The sequence below is a fragment of the Hibiscus syriacus genome, unplaced genomic scaffold (assembly GCF_006381635.1).
Source record: "Hibiscus syriacus cultivar Baekdansim isolate YM2019G1 unplaced genomic scaffold, ASM638163v2 tig00004797_pilon, whole genome shotgun sequence".
In the NCBI taxonomy this organism is placed as follows: domain Eukaryota; kingdom Viridiplantae; phylum Streptophyta; class Magnoliopsida; order Malvales; family Malvaceae; genus Hibiscus; species Hibiscus syriacus.
Genome location: NW_024062032.1, coordinates 1,855,641 through 1,870,485, shown reverse-complemented (window position 1 = coordinate 1,870,485; position 14,845 = coordinate 1,855,641).

Sequence of the window (14,845 nt, the reverse complement as noted above, 5' to 3'; positions counted from 1 at the left end):
GGTATTTATTTGCAATTCAACATGCTAAGGAGTTCAACTTAATCTTTTCAATCATTTGATGCCACGGCGCGCATAAGTTCTATTCTAAAAATTATCTAAGTAACTTAAGAATAGAAAACACACAGTCGTGTTAAAAGAATCACAAAGAATCAAGTCCTAAGGTTGGTTATATCCTCCTCAACGGTGATGTACAATATTTCTGGCCAAGGCAATTTTTTTTATCATCGGGCATCATCAACTTATTCCAAGTAACTAACCTGATTCTAACTAATGCCATAAAAAAAAATATTATCTACTAAACATTATCAATGCAAATGACTAAGTATGAACAATATCTCCCCCAAACTTGAGGGAAGCACTGTCATCAATGCATGAAGACTAAACTAAAGATGAAATGCAATGCAAGGTACCTTGACTAACATCTACTTTGATGGTGGTGGGGTTGTTTTGTGCATATTCCTCAGGTGTAGAAGTCCAAACATGATTGGTTGTCCTCTTCAGGTGATGCTTGATCAGAGGTGTTGCAATTTGCCGTGACATTTGTACAGATGGGTGGACATCATCAGCAATGTCACCGTTTGTGCCAACACCAATTGTGTCTTCTTTCTAAGTGGGTGTAACATCCATATGGGCTTTATCCTTGTCCACATACTTGGGTGTCTATTATTCTAAAAACTAATATAAAAGTAAATAAAGAAATAAAGGAAAGAAAAACAAACACATAAGCACACAACATAATAAAAAAAATTGCCATGACAAAAAAAATAAAAAGGGTTGAAGGGATGCAAACTTCAAACATCCTACTTAATTTTAAAAGTGTTGATGGAAGTCGATGGGTATTAGGTGGGGTACCTAACAAAAACATTGTCTCGCTCATGGAGATTGACTATATCATTATTTAGATGCGAGATTTTATGTTAAGGGTATAAATTTTTGAAATATATATATATATATTACAAATTATATGTAAAATTATTAAATTTTAGGAAATATAAAATTATATCATTAATTAAAAATATTCAAACTGTATAAGTTGTTCTCATTTGAAGTTGTTAGTCTGAGTAAATGTCTTTGCAAAGAGTGTGTACGTTATTAAAAATAAATAAATGTTATGAATTGATACTATCTTATAATAATCTCACACTATTAAAAAAATTTCAAAAAGTATAATGTGTTTCTTAAATTTAAAAATTAAAATAATGAATCATATGTCATTCAGTTTCATTTGTAAATTTTTCTTCACTCATAGTATTTATGATAATGGTAATTCTTATAAGTATTTAAATAAAAAAAATAAGTACAAAACCCCCAATATAATAAACAATTAAACAAAAAGAAATGGAAAACCTAGTCTAGGTTGATTGATTCAAATCATTACTTCTTTGTTTTCTTATTCCTTTTATAGGGATTTGATTTTTTTTTTGGAGGGATGAGACAATGGTTGACCGAATAATATCCAATGTTTAATGTCATAATTCTAGTTCCTGAATTGCTATAAACCAAGGGGTCCTTTAGATTTGCTTCATATGAAGGTAGTTTTTTTTACCTAAAAATATTTTTATTAGGATAAATTATAAATTTCATCACTCATCTCCTTTTTTATTCTTATTTTGATTATTGAAATTTAAAATCTTTTAACTGAAATAATAACTATTTTAGTTGTTCCTATTTTTTATTTCTACCATTAAGTGTTATGATTCTTTTAAAAATTCTGAAATAACCCAAAAATTTCTTCATTTTTCTCTGGAAAAAAAGGTGCTTTCGGATTTCCTTCGATTTCTTGACCATGGTGCATCCTCTTCTAAATCCTGACGGTGGAGAGGTGAAGGAAGAAGTGAGTTGTATATCTTGATTTCATATTGATCAGATCATGGATATTGAAGATTAGAGTAATTTGAGATTTTGTGAGTTTTGGGTTAAACTTCACGGTTTTAAAATAATTTTGAAAAAAAAAAATCTAAACTAATATAGGTGTGTTTCATAATGTTGTCTAAAAGCACTTTTAGCTAAAACAATTCATTTTGATCGCAAATTCAATGCCAAAAAGGTAAAAATTGAAAGAAAAATATTGTAAAAATGGTGATTTGAAACCAACCGTAAAAGACTAGGAATTTTAATTTTTTTTCATTTTCAACTTTGCGTTTAGAAGCAAATTTATATTTGTAATCTTACTAAGGCATGGGCTCCACTCATTTTCCTTGAAAAAGAACTTTAAAATTCAATTTCCTTTATTAATTATGTATTTACATTTTATATCAATAATTTAATACTAACATCTTTAAAAATAATTTATTTTAATTACTTAAAATTAAATAAAATTCATGATTTATATATTAAAATATTAATAGTGAGTTATTATAAAATATATTTTTATTATAATTATATTTTTTATTTATATTTTTTATTTTTATTATAGTTTAAATTGATATATTTTAAATATAATAATAATTTATTTTAAATTTATTTGTAATATACATCTTTTTATTTTTTAATGGTTAAAAGGATAAATTATATTATTTAAATTATATTATTTAATTTATTTTTGAAATGGATTATTTTAAAATTAAAATCTTAAAAAATATAGATAGTATATTTTTTCTTAAAAAAATATTTCATATATAAAAATTTTATTAATGATTTATCATAAAATATTTTTATCATAACTTTAGTTTATATATCATGGTATTAATAATTGTAAATATATTTGTAAATATAATTTTTTTAATTAACAACATAATGTCTAAAATGAATATTTTAGATAGTATCAATTTTTAATAAAGGGTAAACTATGCAAATAGTCCCATTTGTTTTCGGCGTCACACCCCAAAATCGAGGTTAATATTTTAGTCTTGATGATTCAGAATTTTTATTAGCTTTACTTTTAATTTTGGCACTAAATTGAATAAATATCACGTTTAGAATATTCTGAAAAAACTTAGAAATATTAGAGACATTTTTATAAATTTTAAAACCTTTAGAAACTCTTTTTGTGATTAATCCATAAACAGAATTGAAATTCTACCGGCTCCTATTTTTTTCTTTCCTTGTCTTATTATTTATCTTTATTGTTTATTTCATATATTTATTATTGTCATTATATGAGGTTTTAATTTTATATTATTATATTTATATATATGCGTTTACAAAACCCTAAAAGAAACCCATTTTATAAGTTCCTAAATGCTTCACCGAAACCCCTGGAACCTTGTGCTATATTTCATAAAAATCAAAACTCTTTAAATCGATGCCTTGTTCCATCATTGTATATATCAAGTACAATCATGTACAAGCATGAGACCCCGCTACAACTTGCTTCCATGCACTTTGTGAGTTTCCCTCAAGCTGTGTCAAGCCGATCTCTCTATAGCAAAGATAAAAATTGTATCGAAATGACTATTGTCAATGAAGATGAGAAAACACCAATTCAATGCTTCTTTCAACTCTGTCGTTTCTATTAAATTAGAAATAATTAAATTCTGATCGATATCATTGTGATGTATCTAAATCTCTGTATGTTTTTATTTGTTTTATTGTGATTTGCTTTCTAATGTCCATATTGATTGGTTATTAAATTTGTTTCTGAACTACCTATGAGATGCCATTACAACATATTTCTTGAATTGTGACCGTCTAAATAATAAGTTTCTCAAACTGTGACTGTCTGCACGATATGTTTTCTGAACTGTTACTGTCTATTTCTGTATCACATGCATTGTGTTGTTCTGTAATCTGTATAAGCATGCCACTTGTCTGCTTTCATGGATTGGGATATGAAGGAGGAAGTTTAGTGGTCCACCCGTCATGTTTTAATAGTTTAGTATTCCTGGTGTTGTAATCGTTATACGATTCTCATAAATTTTTTTTCTGAATTTTAACGGGCACCACTTATGTTTATGCGATTCGTCGCATCCTGTTTGGCGTTCGGTTGATTAAGGGTTCTGGGGAACACTTCTTGTGAAACTTAGCGGATGTTGTCTATGCTCGTTTGAATTTTCTAAATATTTTTGTTTGTCCACACATTTTGATTGCACTGAGCTCTATAACTCACCTCCTTTATTTTTCCCATTTCAAATATTTCAGGACATTAGGATCGGATCGACATCTAGATATTTAATTTACTTTTTATTAATTTATTTTTTGTTAACATTATAAAAGTTGAATAACTTATTTGAAAATCTGATTTTATGATAGTTAAAATTTTTTATTTCTGGATCACTTAGTTGATCAATGTAATCTTCGAGATTTGGTCGTAATGTCTAGGATGGGTCTAGGGATTACATTTTGAACTCTCCCCTAAACTCAACCTAGACGTTACGACCATCATAAAATCATATTTTCAAATAAGTTATTCAACTTTTATCATATTCATAGAAAATCATTTAATAAAAAGTAAATTAAAAATCATGATTTTGATCTCCGAGATGTCGATCCGATCTTAAAGTCTTGAAATATTTGAAATGAGAAAAATAAAGAGGTGTGTTATAGAGCTCAATGAGATCAAGATATGAGGACAAACAAATTATTAAACATAATTAAAACGATTATAGCACTGTAAGACAAGCACACAATTAAAACGGCAGAGTTGAAAGAATCATTGAATTGGTGTTTGAAAATATGATTTCTCTCCCTCTCCCTCCCTCCCTCCCTCCCTCCCTCTAATAATAAACCTAAAACCTCATATAATGAGCATTAATCCTAGAAAGAGTCTCAAAAGGTTTTAAATTTTATAAAATTGTCTTTAAAATTTCTAAGATTTTTAGGAAGTATTCTAAAAGTTATATTTATTCAATTTAGTATCAAAATTAAAAATAAATCTAATAAAAATTCTGAATCATCAAGATTAAAATATTAACCTCGATTTTGGGGTGTGACATTCGGTATGACTGACTTTAGTCACCAATTTATTAAGGGTAAATGGTCCCTAATTTTATTGGTATGTGATAGCGTGTAAATATGTGTGTTGTGGCACGTAAATCTGTGCAAGTATACACAATCGATGCAAGTAATATAGTAGTGAGTGAGTATCGTCTCCATGGGGATTGGAGGGCTTTTGAAAGATTGCTACAGCTAGGAATAGGTGTCACTAACTAATCCTAAGTATCTAAGTATAATGATATAAACATCGAAAATATGCAGTGGCAAATAGTATGAAAAGATGAAAAAAGTTTGCCGAGACAAGAAAAGTGTGAAGTGAAGTAAGCAGATAAATTTAGTCGTGGCAAGAAAATATGCGATAATAAATAAACAAAAGTTTCTAAGGCTAAAGTTGTCAAAACTTTATAAATAGATTGGCAACCTCACAGAATCATACTTCTAATGGAGCACTTGGGTTGGATTTTCTACGGCGAGAAATTATTCTATGGCTAGGATGATCTAGTATGCTATGCCTATGTTGCCCAACAAGATTTACTAAAGTGTTCATAGAGTATCTCTAGCACGAAACCTGGAAAACTATTGCTACGACAATACTACTCAGCGTCAACTACAACCATTTTTTTGTCAAATTGTTGTTACGGTAATACTCCTTAGGTAAACTATAGCACTAGTCGATCTACTCAAGCATCTATCCCTCTTAGTCTTGTGAAATCCTCTCCTTATCTCTAAGGCGGATTATATCCTCACAATCCCGGATTAGTTCCCTTGTTCACGTAGATCTAACCTAACTCTCTCGATATTAAGTATCAACTCCTAGAAAAATGGCAATCTCTCAAGATCTCTTACAAAGACTAGAAATGTTTTATCGTGGCACCAAACAATATCTCAAAAGCTCTTACAATGTCAAGGCAAAAGATTAAAACATTGAACAAAACAACACTTAACAAAAACATACTTAATCTTTCATTAACAGTAAAATAAAACATCTTCCAAACGTTTCCAACACTAAATAAAATAGTTTATGGTGTGGTTAACATTATCCCAAAAATACTCATTAAGTACAAGCCCATAGAAAAATAGAAAATGAAGAACAATGGAAGAAAAACTCCCAGAACAGAGCTCTACCATGACATTAAACAACCACCATGATTGCTCTAGTGCACCAGCGTCTCTCGAGGGCCTAGCCGCTGCTTCGACGAAGCCTAGCTATGGAGGGCATCAAGGAAAGACAATAGGGGGATGATGGAAAATAGGTGATGTAGTCTCCTTTCTCCAAGCCTTTTTTAGGGTATTGTTTCTCCTCTCCTCCTCTTATTTTCGAGGGTATATTGTGACACTTATAGTGGGAATTTTTAGGGTTTAATGCCTTTAAAATTTCCCTAAATACCCCTAAATTTCACACCAATTGTGTGAATAAAATAACAACTGGTTGTGGTCCCAAATCCTTAGCAGGGACAGAGGTTCACGTGAGGTGCATTGGACAATTGGCAATGTGACATCAACAATTTTTGTCTCGTACCGCATTAGAATGGCGAGATAAAACTCGCCTTGGCAAGAAAATTTGTTCCTCATTATCATCGTCTTCTGTTCCACTGGCCCTAGCAAATTAATTTGTCTTGGCAAATAAATTATTCCTCAGTCATTTCCTGCATCATCACAACCAACAAACAACCCTTCTCCTTAGTAGCGTCAGTTTAGTCAAATAAACTTTATATTGGCAAAACTTATCCACCACATGTAAATATGTCCTAAATGCATCTATATACTAAAATTCTATGTCAAAGGCTTTTAGACAATCAATAACTTAAGTAAAAAGACCTAAAATTTTTACTTTTTACGGAGTTATCACACTCCCAAACTTAAGCTATTGCTTGTCCTCAAGCAATGGATAATGAGCAATAGAAAAATGAAATGCTATGGCAAAGTCTAAATCAGGAAAACCATGTGGTTTAAAATTTCAGCCCTTAGCAACAAATTTGGCCTCAACATACTAGGTTGAACGAGAAGTCAAGTACCTTTCCCTAGGTCAGGACTCTTTGTCAGTGTGTGTGCGTGATTGTATCTAGGCTATGCTTAATGAATTTAGAAAACTCCTACAAGAGTTCTTTTGGTTTGCCAAGGCATAAAATTATACATTAAGCACAATCATGTGCTATATTTCATAAAAATCAAAACTCTTAAAATCGATGCCTTATTCCATCATGATATATATCAAGTACAATCATGTACAAGCATGAGACCCCACCACAACTTGTTTTCATACACTTTGTGAGTTGCCCTCAAGCTGTGTCAAGCCGATCTCACTAAAGCAAAGATAAAAATTGTATCGAACCGACTATTGTCAATGAAGATGAGAAAACACCAATTCAATGACTTTATTTATTTTATTGTGTTTTGTTTTTTGAAGTGTGTCATAACCAGTTTTTTAAAACAATTAAGTTTAAAAACAATTATGACTTTATTTTAAAAACTTGAGTTTTTGAATTAATTTGGATGGGAGTCGCCTTCGACCTTTGGGTTAGGTGGGTCGAATACCTAAAAACATCTTTCAAACAATTCAGAAAAATAATTTAAAAGACAAAGATTGGTCTGCGTTTAGCAGAAATCCAATTTAACGGGTTCGTGAGTCGATTACGAGTGGGGAAGGATAAGCACCCCCACGATGCCCACAAAATTGGTACTAAGTCGTTTACACATTGTCGTAAATGGTGGAATTTATAAAATTCGAATAAAAAGTTAAATCATGATCTATTTATTGACTATTAATTAATTTATTCTGAATTTATTAATTAAAGAAAATTCTTTAACTTGATAAGAAATCTGGAGATTCGCAATCCTCCATCGGGAAAGCTGTCTTACCTATTTCTTATCTGTAAAGAACATTTTATCTTTGAATTATATATATAAAATTTAAATTAATATTGAAACTTTGCACAAAACAAAATATGACTCATTTTCCCAAAACATACATCATTAATACCAACATTAAATATAACCACATGAAAGTAAAAAAAAAATTGAAATAACATAAAACATTATAAAGAATAAAAGAATAAAAAACTAGGATTTCAATAAATACATAAAAAGGCACTTGATTTCAAGTTCATAACGTCGTATAGTATTATATCACTTCGATCAAGTGGTGATTTCCACGCCCGCTCTACAAATAAAGTTCTTGAAAATATTCGAGTAATATACATAGAAAGGAAATTACCGATATCAAGCAAATTAAAAGTATATAGGTTTAACAACTACGCCATAAATTAATTAAAGATTGCCATAATAATAAAAGATCCATTAAATAATATGTACACACATGGCATGAAGACAAGGTCCTAAAAATAGAATATTAAGTACTAAAAAAGTGCATGTATAATTTTAAAATAGGTCTAAAACAAACTCAACTAACATAACAAGGTTTAAAAATGAAAATAGATTAAACTAGATTTGATTGAGGCCTAAATTACATACAGGACTAACATTAAGGACCTGATGCATAAATTATCATTTTCGTACAGTAAAATAAAGGACTAAAAAATAATGAAAAGAAAACAAACAGGCATGATTTAACATTTAACCTAAAAACGAAGACATTGATTAGAACGTAAATTCTATAAATAAAGAGGACAATGTCTAATATCAGTGAAAATACATAATAAACAGTAAAGGTGACCAAAATGAACATTACATAAATAATGAACCCAAAATGATAGAAAATAAAGCTTTATTAGTTACTAGAATAGAATATTACAAAACAAGAAGGCCCCAAAGTGGAGTTTACCTACACGCTAAAGTGTTATCCTACCTCTTTTCCCAAACGATGTCGTTTGAGGCCTTGGATATAAGGCCAAACTACATGCCAAAATTGGCCAGACTCTTCATTTGCTCGATTTCACACTCTCTTTTCAAAATCAGAGAAAAAAAAGCTCTCAAATTCTCTATTCTCCTCTGTCTCTTTCTCCCCATCCTCGATCGATAAAGGAAACTTCAAGTCCCCGACCACCGTAGATCGGTGGCCACGGGGAGTAAAAAATGTATCAAAAGCTCCCCTTTTTTACTCCTTGTCTCTATTTCTCCTATGAAACCATACCACTAAAATACCTAAACCCATAAAAAATTCAACCCTACTCTAAACCCTAACAGACCTTAGAAAAGGAAAAGGTTTTACCTTCGATGATGGTATTTCCTAGTCCCGATGAGATCATTGATGGTTAGATCTCTCTACAAGGTAAGTTTTTTTCCTTCCTTTCAAATTCATTTTGTTTTCTCTTTTTTCTGGTTGTTCTCAGTTTTTTTCTCGAAAAATCTCCCATTCTCTTCTTTCTCCTCTCTTTTTATCTTGCATATGGACTTAGTGATATCTATGTTGTTTTCGAGAGGATAAGATATGATTACCTTGGGATTTCACTTTAGATTTGTTCTCATTTTTTTATTGGGGTTTTTGACTTGATTTGCTTGATTGTTGACTGATTTGGTGCACGCGACCAGCTGAAATGGATCTAGCAGGAGCAACAATGGTGGTAATGGGAGATTGCCTAGGTAACGACGATGGTAGTGAAGAGTAATTAGGGTTCCAAGCCCTATTTGTCACCTGGACCGTTGGATCTAAATAGATCCAATGGCTGAACAAGTTGGCAGCTAAAGGGTGTAGATGAAAACTCTAGCTTCAAGTGATCTGGACTGTTAGATGGGTCCATATCTAATGGCTGATGTTGGGTGATGCTTGAAGAGTTACCAAAAACCCTTGTGTGTTTAGGGTTTTGGTATAATCAGGTCGGGTCAGATCTTAGGCTTTGGGTCTCGTAATTGGGCTATATTAGGGTCAAACCTGGGTGGGCTTGGTTGGGTCTTCTTGGGTCTTTGTACTTGGTTGGTTTCTGGTGGGCTCCAATCTTGGGCCAAAACCGGGTAGGTTTAGTTGGTTATGCCTTGGGATGTTGGGCTTGTATCTTTGAGCTCCATTTGGGCCTACAAAAAATGTAAAATATAATAATAATAATAATAATAATAATAATTTAAAATCCAGACAAAAATGGGTGTATACAGCTGCCTCTCTTTGCATATTCTTATGTTAACAAGAATAGGGCAAAGACAACAAGTTTTTGTCCAATTTTCTTCTTCCCTTTGAAGCTTGATTGTTTGTTGTAGATGTTTTTTCCTTCTCGTTGAGAAAATCGGGTCAATGGAGATGATTTTGGAAACAACACGGTTCTTATGCGTTGAGGAAGTCTAACTGTATGAGGATGACGCTGCTCATACGTGTTGAGGATATCTGGTCGTTGGACAACATTGTTCCTATGTGATGAGAAATTTTAGTCGTCTTTAGGGATACTTTGGAGATAACACGGTTCCTACGTGATGAGGAAGTATGATTATCTGAGGATGACGCTGCTCCTACACGTTGAGGAGATTTGGTCGGTGGACAACATTGTTCCTATGTGATGAGGACGTTTAGTCATCTTTAGGGATAAATTAGAGACAACACGGTTCCTACGTGATGAGGAAGTTTGGTTATCTGAGGATTACCCTGCTCCTACATATTGAAGAAATCTGGTCATTGGACGACATTGTTCCTACCTGATGAGGATGTCTAACCATCTTTAGGGATAAATTGGAGACAAAACAGTTCCTACATGATGAGTAAGTCTAGTTATATGAGGATGATGTTGCTCCTACGTGTTGAGGAGATCTGGTCGGTGGACGACATTGTTCTTACTTGATGAGGACGTTTAGCCGTCTTTAGCGATAAATTTGAGACAACACAGTTCCTACGTGATGACGAACTCTGATTATCTGAGGATGATGCTGCTCCTATATGTTGAGAAGATATGGTCGGTGGACGATATTGTTCCTACATGATGAGGACTTTTAGCCGTCTTTAAGGATAAATTGGAGAGAACACGGTTCCTACGTGATGAGGAAGTCTAGTTATCTGAGGATGACACTACTCCTATGTATTGAGGAGATCTGGTCATAGTTGATGAGGATTGATTCATTACCTCAATAATGAGATAGGTCTTGAAGATCCTATTTAAAACAGGCTCATTTTCTATGATTTCATGTTTGCAATATGCCCTAAAGATGATCTAAATGTAAGTTGGCATGCATATTTAAATGGTTATGCATAACTCGATCCTGCCATTTGGGACATCTTATGTTCTTTGAAATGAATACGCGAGATTTCTTTGATTTAGATCATCATTTTTCAATGATCTGGTTAATGATTTAGGGAAGCGTATCATTGCATGTGCTTTCTAGAAAATACCTGTTTTGAAATTCCCATACTCTGACACTTTTCAGAGTAAGGCATAATAGTCGGTATTGATGTTGATCAGTATTTTGGTTAGTATATACAGGGATAATAAATTTTTTTTGTAAAGTTTCATTGAAAAGCGGTAATGAGAAAGTACAATATTTTGGGACAAGAAACATGTAAACATTACATGAATAATAAATGACAAATACAGTGTACATCAAGTGTTGAGTCCTTCTATTTCCTCACCCCAAATCTTTCCTAAAAGTTAACATGTGTCTCGAATATTCAAATCGTACTAAGGATGTATGAGTATGAGAATCTCTCCCTTAACTGTTAGGCTTCCGAGGGAATCTGCCATTTCAAATCTTGAACATTCAAGCCGTCCATTATGGATTTTCAACTCGATCATCTTTTGGTTTCAAGACGCCCATTTTGGATTTTCATCTTGAACCCTTCTTTATTTATTATTTTTATTTTTCTTATTTTTTCCTTATTTTTTCCTTTTCCTTTTTTTTCTTTTTCTTCTTCAAGTGTATTATCGCTTGACTGAATCAGAATTCACAGGATTAGGCAACCCTTCTCCATCTATTTCTATCAAAAGCAAAGCTGCTCTTGAGATGGCCTTTTTCACAACATAGGGACCTTCCCAGTTTGGCATCCACTTCCCTTGAAAGTTTTTTTGCATAGGGAGGATCGTTTTTAGCACTAAATCACCTTCATGAAATTCTCGATGTCTGACCTTCTTGTCATAAGCTCGTATCATCCTTTTTGGTATATATGGCCATGCCAGAAAGCTCTCAGCCTTTTCTCGTCAATCAAATTCAACTGATCAAACCTATTTTGTACCCAATCGACCTCTTTTAGTTTCAACTCCATCAATACTCTCAGAGAGGATATTTCTACCTCAGCAAGAAAAACTGCTTCCATCCCATATACCAGAGAGAATGGTGTTGCCCCAGTAGATGTACGAACGGACGTACTATAAGCAAGCAACACAAAAGGTAATTTCTCATGCTAGTCTCTATATGTTTCGGTTGTTTTTGTTATGATCTTTTTGAAATTTTTATTTGCTGCTTCCACGGCCCCATTCATTTTTGGACGATAAGGAGTCGAGTTGTGATGTTTGATCTTGAATTTCGTGCAGACTTCATTAGGCCATTGTTTAGATTCAATGCATTATCCATAATGATCATTTCTAGTATTCCATATCTACAAATGATTTCTCTTTTTAGGAATCTACAGACTTCTCTTTTTGTGACATTAGCATATGAGGCAGCTTCGACCCATTTGGTGAAGAAATCAATGGCCACTAAGATGAAACGATGTTTATTTGAAGCCTTTAGTGAAATTGCCCCAATAACATCGATGCCCTATGGAGATACTAATTTTTTACCCATTTATTTTTTTATATTATTATTAAGTATATTATTATTATTTAATTTCTTTTTTTTATTATTATTAAATAATTACAAATATCATTGCAAACCCAAAAATTGGACCGGCCCAATTACAAGAACCAACCCAGACCAGCCTAATAAAAACCCTAAAAAATTTAAGGTTTGATCTTAGATCCCAGCCGCCATCAAATCACAGCCGTTGGATCTGACTATTATCCAACGATCCTGAGGCTTCCAAAAGTAACCCTAGGGTTATGACAACCCTAGGGATCACGCAACCGCCGACTCCACATTCGCCGAGCTTTCCAGAATAGCCAGCTACCCCACACGTCGCAGCTATTGGGGTGAGTCACCACATAGCTCGGTGACTCACCGAAAGCTACTCTATTATCCGGTCCGACGAGAGCCTTGTGGTGACCTATAAGGCCACCACCGAACCTACAAAGAGAGGGGAGAGATGAAGAATCCGAAACCAACAACAAGCAACCAGAAACCAAGAAAAAAATAGAGAACAATAAACAAATACCCACATACAGCAACAAGCTAAAAACAGAGAAAATTCAAGAGATTTACCTCGTTGGAGCCTCCCTACGCTGTTGAAACCGAAACGTCGGAGGTAGATCTACGCGTTTTGGTAAGATTTCAGGCCAAAATAACTTTAGATTTGAGTATAGAAAAATAGAGGCTTCGATTTAGGGTGGGTTTTGTAATTTTTGGCCACCAGATACGGTGGCCGGCGATGGGATTGGCGGCGACAGACGATTGCCAGCCGGTGACCGGCTTCCCTCCGGTGAAGGAAGCTAGAGAGAAGCGAGAGAGTTTTAAAAACTCTCTCAGTTAGAGAGGAAGAGAGGAAGAAGAAAAGAAAAGAAAATGACCTTAAGGCCATTCGATTCAAGGTTAAATACCCTTCCCCGAACGACGTCGTTATGGGGAGGGGCCTTTGTGTAATTTGATAAGGGTAAAACCTTTTCCGCAGCCATTTTAAGTTCATAAATTTTATATTTTAGTCAGTGGTTTTAAATTACGAATGTTTTAATTCGGTTTATGAATTTTATTTTCTTTATAATTTAGTCTTTTACATAATTATATATATTTTAGCTAAAATAACTGAATTAGCCATTATGATTTTAATAATTATTATTTTAATCATAAACAACATGTTTTAATTTGTTTTAATTTGATGTTTGAATTTTATATATATTTAATTTAGTCCCTAAATTAAAAATAGGAAAATTGCATGTTTAGTCACTGAAATGTTAAATAGTTATTTATAAATTAGGTATCTATTTTTAAAATGTTATAATTTAGCTTTTAATTTTAATACCTTTATTTAATTATAAGTCTTATTACTTTTTATATTTAATATTAATTAGTTATTGTTTGTAAATATTTTAATTTTATATGTTCATATATTTAATTATTATTATTATTATTTAGTCATGTAAATATATATATATATATATATAAATAATATTTATCTATTTATTTTATTAAAATCCTATTTATAAATTAAATAAATTACTTTTAAATCATTTTAATCATATTTTAATATTTATTTTTCAATATTAAGAAATGGTAGTCTTAAAGCAACTGGATGTCCATTTTCTGATATTTTAAATAATTAAATATATTACTTTTATAAATTATATATATTTTAATTATTTTAAGATAAATGTTTTATTAATATTTATTTATATTTTAATATTAAGAAAGGAGTTGTCTTAAAGCACCTAGAAGACATTTTCTGATATTTCTAAATAAATAAATATCTTATTTTATATTTAAATTAATATATTTTCATAAAATTATAAATTTGAAATAACAAGATTATAAATTAAATATATCTTTGAATTTTTAAATTTCTGATAATAGAGACAATTTATAATTAATAAAGTACCGATTTTGGGCGTTTTAGGGGTGGGAATCCTTCCCTAAACGTAATCGACCACGAATCCTTTTTTACTAAAACTTTTTTGTTACAAGCAGATCTTATGTTTTATTCAAAACTATTTTAAAAGATTATTTTTATGTATTTGACCTACCTAACCCAAAAAGGTCAATGGCGACTCCCAAAATATTATTTTATAAAAAGAATTTATTTATTCATTTTAAATTTTCCCGCCAAGTAAAAGTAAATTTTTCGTGCCCGGGAGAAAACTTGTTACGACAGCTTGGCGAATCCACTGGGGATCTAGTCAAGCTTTAAAAACAATTATAAATTGTCTCTATTAATTAAAAATTAAAAATTCATATATTAAATTTATAAACCTTTCTTTTCAAAATTTTTTATATATACTTATTATTTTCATAATAT